At 39.2% G+C, this 9,117-nt stretch overlaps 1 long non-coding RNA gene across 1 annotated transcript; it reads right to left on the bottom strand.

Moving 5' to 3' along the window:
- Nucleotides 1-2,274: 2,274 nt before the first annotated feature.
- LOC108233691 lies at nucleotides 2,275-3,892 on the bottom strand. Its single transcript, XR_005233888.1, has 4 exons — nucleotides 3,046-3,892; nucleotides 2,837-2,909; nucleotides 2,697-2,758; nucleotides 2,275-2,585 (listed from the first exon to the last, which is right to left on the bottom strand). It is a non-coding gene; the product is annotated as an uncharacterized LOC108233691 (long non-coding RNA).
- Between the last annotated feature and the right edge of the window lie 5,225 nt (nucleotides 3,893-9,117).

Here is a 9,117-nt window from a genome sequence, read left to right as displayed (position 1 = left end):
CAGTCTGGTTTCCGCTCCTGCCATAGCCGTAGTTTAAGCACACCCATAGTCCCTGGTTTCAGCTGTTATTTGTTCCATACATAACATCACAATGAGCAACACTTGTGCATCACACTAACAACATGCTGCAACATCAAAAAAGGTCTGAGGTCAAGTCTGTTACACAAGCTGCAGTGGACTCAACCAATATTGTTAACATAGCATAGCATGAAACTCTAATATATTGTTGGGTCACTGCTCTGTTAATATTATTATTAAGACATATGTACAATGTTCAAATACAATGTATAAACCATCAGCACCAGGATGTGGGGCTGTGCCCTCGATATGAAAGTCCCTCCCAACTCACTAATAGGCTGTGACACTGTTAATCAGTCTAACATGATATTTTTTAACGCTTCAACTAACAAATTGAAACTAGACATATTCTTAAAAATGCATATTTCAACCTTCAGCAGTAAAGATAAGAATTATAGTAGATAAATTAACAAAAATCAACAACTGTAATCTTAAGTAAAATAAAAAAAATTCCTTTCTCACCCTCCGCGGGTGGTCTTTGTTTCATCCTCTGAGCTNGTGGTTTTCGTCCTGGCCGTGGAACACTGGACCAGCTCTATACTCTTAGCAGGGTCGGTCACTTTAATATGCTGTACTAAATCAGATACATATCCAATGTTTTTCAAAGGTACCTCAGCTTGAATGGTCAAATCACATTTTATCCATTTTTTTTAATAATAATTATGCTAATTCTATAACATGCTATGATCATAAACAGAGAGCATCAATAACTCCCAAACTCACAACTGAAAATATGTCAGACAAACAATAAGTGGACAAAACTTTGTCTAATTAAATGATACAGCCTGATTAAAAATAAAGGTATTAAAAATAAATTAAAACAGTTTATTGATTTGATGACTGTAATTACAGTCTACTTATCTCAGTAGATATGCACTATCCATTGAATCATCAGATATCTGAAAGTGATAGTTCAGTTATTTTGAAGAGGCTGTCTGATCAGTTTAATTTAGGGTGCTAATAATATTTTGTACCATGTGAACATTGTTTTTTACTGCAATCTGACGACAGCTTTTTGAGATGCAAACTGAGTGTAAGTTTTGAAGCACATTTCTCAGGTTTGCTGAAAGTTATGTGAGTTAATTTAAAAATGAGACACTATCAGGATCCTTAATTAGGATGATTTTACCTAAAATTAGATTCACAAGTTAAATTTTACAGAATCATAAAGTCAAAATATATTGTTGAATAAATATTGTGTTGTGGTAAAATTTGAAAGGTAAAACACCAACATTTATCAGCATCTAAACGTGGAGCACTGACTGACTTTTTAAATGGCAGTGGCATTTTCAGTTTTGGGTTATTTGCCAATGTGTTTGTTTAAAATCTTAGTTCTTACAACAGGATGTATAACTATAGTGATATATAAATGTTGTCAGTCTGATTTATTTGAGATCTCACTATGAAAGAAAAAAACTCAGTAAACAGAGAGCTTTTTCTGACAGTTTAAGCTGAAACCTCTTTTACCATGGTGATCTAACCAGGCTCAAAGAAACCCTCCTGTGTTATTCTGTAAACTTGGACTTTAAGCTGGCCTTAACTGATAACCCTACTTCATAGTATAGCCCCCTGATAGTCCGCTGACCAAGCATCAGTAGCTCACATCTAAACTTTTTAAAGGAAGTATGACATATATTCTGCTGTTTTAAAAGTTATATATTCCTATGTCTCTGAAAGCAGGAAATGTATCCTTTGCCAGAAGAACAAAAAATCTAGAGCAGGGCAGGTCATACAAGATTTAGTTAATTTGTTTTCTTACAGAACAAGTTGAGCACTGTAATGGGAATAAAAAGTGCTTCAATGATTGTTACGACCCAGCTCAGCTAGGGAAAGGGGAAGCAACATTTAAACAACCCAGATGTTACAGGTTTAACAGTTAGGCATTTATTGTTTTGGTAAAAATAAAAATAACAGATAACAAAACAACTACAATCTAAAGCTAAGGAATTACAACCAAGAAAACTAAATAAAACAGAATCCACAAAGCATTCAGAGAGATAAAAGAACTTAACCAAACAAAATAGACTTTAAGTCCAAGTTAACCAGAGTTAAACAAAACAGAAACTACAAATCTCTACTAGAGTTAAAACAGAAAACCCANAAAAAAGAGGCTAAGCCTGGTGGTAGGTGGTACTGGCTGACTCTGATTTAGTAAAAAAAAAAAAAAAAAAAAAAAGATTAAAGTTGAAAATATGTCTTATTATGCGATATTGTAAGATATTTGTGTCAGATATTTACACAACTGCAGTTTTACGAAAAAGGCACTTTTGTAATACTTTTCTTTACAAAATGTCTCTCACCGTCTTGCGCAGGTCATTGGGTCTTGCACACAGGTCATACATTTGCATGGGGGTGACTCGCTATCGCGTGCCAGTCATTGGGTGTCACGCGCAGGTCTGTACGTAGAACTTTTGTCCGCTTTGGCACTTCACACTCCTCTGACTTAAAGGAGTCCAATATCTTTTGACCCTTTCTCCGTGACATTTTGTGTGTTGCAGTAGGTGGTACTGTGTAAAGAAGTAGAGATAGGTAGTGGTAAAAAACGTGACATTTTACAATAAACAAGCAATCTCTAGCCAGTCTCAATTCTTTGAGCTATTAATTCATGTTAAACTTACCCCGTGTTTTGCTCTCTGCTTCTCGTTTCCGTCAGGAATGCTTTTCTGATCGTTCTCTGCCCCTGCATGATTCAAGAACCACAGTCAGACCAACAAGCCACTGAAGAGATTCACCCTGCCAAAACGGATTGTGTTCTGACCTGCCACTCTCTCGCCGCCTCCTCTGCCAGCTCTGGAATCCCCCTCCTCTCAACATCTATTGTCGAACAACCTCTGTAAGAAACAAGACTAGTCCGTTATCTTTCATTCTTTTACCCGCTCACCTGTTCGTCTTCCGTCCTCAGCACTGCCGGCCTACTGTCATTCCTGCAGTTCCCCTGTGCATAATAAAGTATTTTTCTTTACTTACATCTCGAAGTTCTCTCAGTCTCTGCCAACACGGCTCTGTCAAAAACAGGGCAGAGGACCCAGAATCTCAGCCAGACACAGTGTGACTACAAATATTTATTGAGACGAAAAAGGCAGGGGCTCAGGAACATGAACCGGAAACCACTGAGGAAAGAGAGAATGGTTAGTGGCTGGAGAGAACCTTTGAGAAGGTGCAGAAGCTCAGAGCAAAAGCCACTAACCTTCTCAGAGTCCGTGTGGAAACAGGACCAGGGACAGGTTCCACTTAATCCTGGCGCACTTTGCGACCGGGGACGGCAGTTCTTCAAAAGGAAAGTCCAGGACGGGCAGAGTCGTTACCAGGAGGTCAGTACTGACGCAAATCAGAGGGCTAGACAAAACTCAGAGGTCAGGGCACAGACAAAGGTTCGGACACGTGAAGTCAGACTCAGGCAAACAGATCCAAGGGGCGAGGCAGGAGGCAGTAGTCGAGGGACAGAAACAGGGTCGTAATCCAGAAAACAGAGGTATCCAAAAGGGCTAGGCGAGGCAGAGAAATCCGTGAGACAAAACGTGGTCATAACAAAGTCAGGCAAAGAAAGAATGCTGGATATTTACTCACACTGTGGCTTTCAAAAAATCTGGCACTGTCTGCCTGCCAGGGAGCTGAATATAACTGCTACTGAACAGGTGAGTGGCTTGATGCTGATTGAGTGTGGAATGGCAGGGGACAGGTGAAACAGATGAACTTGATTGCAGGCATGGTGAGCAGGGAAAGGAGACAGCAGGCAGACAGGCCAGAATCATAACAGGCTCTGGGTTTAAAACCAATTTCCCATTATGACAGTCAAAGTAATCTAAATTATCCAAATTCTTGTGCACATAAACCTAAAATTTAGATCCTGATTTCAAACATCCTATTTAAGGATAGTTTTTAGATAATTTCTAATCAAAGTCTTTCCTTAGAGCATAAAGGTTAAATTTTGTCCCCAGAGCATTATCCCTGTTAAATTACTGCGAAGTGAATATAGAGAAAGCGCTTAATGCCAAATTCAATATTATTCCTAAATTCTCAGTGTTAATCTTATTTTGTTGTGTTGATTTATTGTTTGTTTGTTTGTTAATTTTGTTTATGACAGTTTTATGGGAGGATTTGACCACAGAATGCAAACTGACACAAGTAGTTCAAAAATAAACTAATTTATTAATAAAAGAAAGCAAAAGGCCTATGTGGCAGCAAAAAAAAACTTAGGAAATACAAGTAGAGGTCCTGACTGTGGCTATTTTACCAACAATGAACCATTGATGTGAACATTACCCAAGTCATAAAATTAGAATATCATGAAAAAGTAGATTGATTTCAGTAATTCCATTTAAAAAGTGAAACTTGTATATTATATTCATACATTACATACANTACATCTCTAAGCATTCAATGATCCAAGTGTGTGGCATTGAGTCGTAGGTTTTCTTGTAATCAATCCATGCTGTGCACAGGTTGGTGTGTCGGGTTTTGCAGTCTCGGGCGACTGTGTGGTCTACAAGGAGTTGGTGTTTGGCTCCTCTGCTATTTATGCCAATGCCCTTCTGTGCTGTGCTCATGTATTTTTCCATGTGCCTACTTATCTTGGCTGCAAGACGGAGGAAATTGATGAGAGGTGAAAACATGGATCTGTTGGAATGCTACTACTCAAGTAACCCTAGTCAGAGATATATATATATAGCATGGGTATTTTAGAGTTTTTGAACTGTGTGGACATTGTCAGTACCTAAAGTTAGTATCTGCTAAAAAATAAGTCACTCGTGCTCAGAATGTAAACTTGGGCAGGTGCTGTGCCCTCCCCATTTCTGCTCCTCATACATACTGTATAAGAGGGTCAACTGTCAACTGATGAGTTTTTTAACAGTGGATGACTACACATATTGCCAAAAGTATGTGCTTCCTTCCCTTCACACACATATGAACTTGAATGACATCCTGTTCTTAATCCATAGGGTTTAATATAATGTTGGTCCACCCTTTGCAGCTATACCAGCTTCACATTTTCTGGGAAGAAGTTTGGTTAGGAGAATTTTTGACCATTCTTCCAGAAGCGCATTTGTGATGTCAGACACTGATGTTGGACAGAAGGCCTGCCTCACAGTCTCCACTCTAATTCATCCCAAAAGTGTTCTATTGGGTCGAGGTCAGGACTCTGTGCAGGCCAGTGAAGTTCTTCCACACCAAACTCACTCATGCCTGTCTTATGGACCTTGCTTTGTGCACTGGTGCACAGTCATGTTGGAACAGGAAGGGGCCATCCCAAAATATTCCTGCAAAGTTCGGAGCATAAAATTGACCAAAATGTCTTGGCATGCTGAAGCATTAAGAGTTCATTTCACTGGAACTAACTGTCTGAGACAAACTCCTGAAAAACAACCCCACACCACAATGCCCCGCCACCAAACTTTACACTTGGCACAATGCAGTCAGACAAGTACCGTTCTCCTGGCAACTGCCAAACCCAGACTATAAACCCATCCATTAAATTGCCATACAGAGAAGTGTGATTCCTCCCTCCAGAGAACATGTCTCCACTACTCTAGAGTCCAGTGGCGGCATGCTTTACACAACTGCATCTGATCCATTGCATTGTACTTGGTGATGTAAGGCTTGGATGCAGCTGCACGGCCATGGAAACCCATTCCATGAAGCTCTCTTTACACTGTTCTTGAGCTAATCTGAAGGCCACATGAAGCTTGGAGGTCTGTAGCTACTTACTGCAGAACGTGACCTCTGTGCACTATGCACCTCAACATCTGCTGAGCCCACTCTGTGATTTAAGTGGCCTACCACTTTATGGACAAGTTGCTGTCATTCCTAATTGCTTCCACTGTTATAATAATGATCTTTATAAAAAGAATTTTACAATACCTTTCAATATCTCAAACTAAACCAAATTAATAATCAAAGGCCTTGCATTCATTGAAGAAATGCATTTTGCCTGCTGCCTTTCATGCCAGATTTTCAGACTAAGACCACCCTATGTTAAGAGGAGACAAAGTTATAGTCATCTTCATCAAACTTTGTAAACTACATTATAATGATCTCATGTGAAATCTCAAGAGATGTGATAGCCCCCAGAGTATATCATGGGGATGACTCTCAGCTTCTACCACACAAAATTTATCACAATATCTGTCAAAATAACTAAGAACAGTTTTATTGCTGGCTAATGTCAATTAGCTGGGGTGGCCATCTTGAATTTGGTTCATTCTTAATGTTAATGACTTTGATATAGAGGCAGTGATTACCTTCTGGGAGTTTCACTAAAATCCACCTAGCAGTTTAAAATATATTTTGCTAACAGACAGACAGTGTTGACTCTAACTGTTGATGTCAAAGTTTTAGGAAAATGTTGGGTAATGAATAGAACTTGGTCAATGTGTGGGGCATGACTCTCAACTACTGCCACATCTAATTTTAGATTAATATTTATAAAATTGATTGAGATGTTGCCATTTTTGTGTTTGTTAAAGTTGATTAGCTGTGGCGGCCATCTTGAATATGATTGACTCCAAAAGTTAATCAGCTGTAGATGTTTATCCAATGATTTCTTTGTGTGAGTTTCCTTCAAATCCATCCAGTGGTTCATGCTATATTTTGCTAGTAGTACAAACAAACAAACACACTGTACACATATACACAGACAAAAACCAAAACATTATAGCCACTCCACCTTTGGCAGAGGGTGACAATAATTTTACCCCTTCTTACTTCAGAATCCCATATGTAAAGAAAAGAATAGAAAAACCTGAGTCACAGCAGTGCTGAAAATTTTCCTTCTAATGATCATTTCTCCGACTGCCGTCTGGCAGCAATACAATGCTCATAGTTTCCATCCACAGGCTGTCTGCGTGTGTGTGTGTGCACGTCAGTAGGAGGGGGATGGGTCCGATATTCTTTGCTTGTTGAGAAAAGTGAGCAAAGGAGATAAATAAGCACCCCAGAAGTGTCTAAACCTTCTAACTATTCTGTGTGTGTGTTGGGGGTGAGGGTGGTGGGGTCGGCTGCTGATGGATGATGTCACTTTTGAATGAGGGTAACTTCTGACGCAGAACTTTGGAGAAAGACACCTCCTCATCTATCTGGGTTTGCCTGTTTTAGAAGAACCAGACTCCATAGTATCCCCGTTAGACTTTATAGTCTTTGTGTAGCCTTCCAAACATGTGTACACCACTAATTATAGTGTGTGCAAGTCCACTGTTTGGAGTTTGTGTCTGCTGCTGTGTGGATAAAATCCATCCCTTCTCCTTTTTTTAATTACATTTATTATAATTAAATTTATTGTTATTATTAAAAAACTTATAACCCTTGAGATATAAATTTTTATTGTGTCCTGACCAGGACATGCAGCATCTTAAAGCAGCACTAAAATACAACACACATGTAAAAAAAAAAAAAAAACTGGTCCAAATCAGCCTATTTTTATTTAAAAAGTGGCAGCTGCTAAAGTAGGTACGATGTGCGTGAAGTTATGCAACAAAATAATATTCACAGCCTAGAATATAGCTTTCCAAACCAAGCACACAAAACTAATTTGAGATTTTCAAAGATTTGCTGCTCAGTACGCGGCTGCAGAACTTGCTAGTTGTTGGTTGCAAACATTGAAAATTCAGTGAGGCTGCAACAAAAAAAATTGCTGAATACATTGCAATCACAGCCCAGTAAGGTGGCCTTTGGGTCAGACTGTCTGTCTGTCTCTGTCTATGTCTATGTCTCTCTCTGTCTCTCTCTCTCAGAACAAATCTGCATCCTTTTTGTTTTGCAGACATCTGTAGTTCATTTTTTTATGTTTAGTTTGTCCAACCTTTATAAGTGATCAAAGAAATTGTTTGTTTCACATTAGTTTGATGTTTTTAAGGTTAACTTATTTTGGTTTATGATCTGACTCTTTAAATTCTGTTAATTGAAGTTTAACTTTTGTCTTGGGATTGAACTGATTCATTGACATGTATTTAAATACCAGACATGCTCCTCAAACCTGTCTGAGTTTACTATGGCATGAACTTCAAAAGCAGACAATATTTGTGTGTGTGTGTGCCTGTATACTGCCCACTGAGTAGGGTTTTATATCTAAATCAACATGAAGCATTACTAGGAGAGACTGCTTTTTGGTAAAATTTCATCTGCTTTGAGTTCACTTTAAGCTCACTGATAGTGAGAGAGATGACAAAAAGGAAGAGCTACAGAGGAGGAGGAGGAGGAAGGAAGGGTGAGTCACACTTGTGGACGTGGCTTCCCTTTCTTTGCCTGTGATCACTGCATCTTTCCTTTTTGCTTCCCAAACCAGAGCAAAACCTTCAATTATCTGCATTTGGAAAATAAAGACAGAGAAGGAGCAGTTCTTCATCTCTGTACCACTTTACTGTCTGTCTCTTCTACTTCTTTGATCCAATGTATTTTACTCAACCTTTTATAAAGTTTATTGAGAACTTTATAGTGCAGTTATTCCAACGTATGTCTCAAACATATATGCATATGCTCCATATGTCTAAAAATGGCTAAGTTAAAGCTGAAAGAAGGTTTGATGATTACAAAATGGCCAACATTGGCAGTTGTAGACAGGCATCATAAGATCATCCTGACAGAAGTGGCAGCCATTTTGTTTTAGTCACCTCTGCTATATTAACAAATGGTTTGTTTGCCTACTTTGCCTGGTAACAAACTCAGCCAATCAATGCTTCGCAAGGCATTGTACTGCTCTCTATGCACTGCTGGCAGGCCCCAATAATAATAAAGAGGCGCCTTATTCGGTGTAGAGTAAGAGGTGCCTGCATGCATTGCATGAGGGAGTACTGCTCTTTATGCACTGCTGGCAGGCCCCAACTAGAAAGTTCCTGGAGAAACTTTGACGGGGCCTACCACAGTGTGCGTCCGTGCTGAACCAAGATGGCTCCAAGAGCTGATCAGTTGCAGATAGGAATCATAAAGGGCTGGTCCTAAAGATGTGAGGAGTCCACCTCTGAAGTTTGATCTGTCTACTGTAAACGGTTGCAGAGTTGGAGCTCATGGACTGTTCTGACCTTGACCTTTGACCTTGTGACCTTGAAC

The sequence above is a fragment of the Kryptolebias marmoratus genome, linkage group LG12, assembly GCF_001649575.2.
Source record: "Kryptolebias marmoratus isolate JLee-2015 linkage group LG12, ASM164957v2, whole genome shotgun sequence".
NCBI lineage: Eukaryota > Metazoa > Chordata > Actinopteri > Cyprinodontiformes > Rivulidae > Kryptolebias > Kryptolebias marmoratus.
This window is presented reverse-complemented; position numbering and strand designations above follow the sequence as displayed.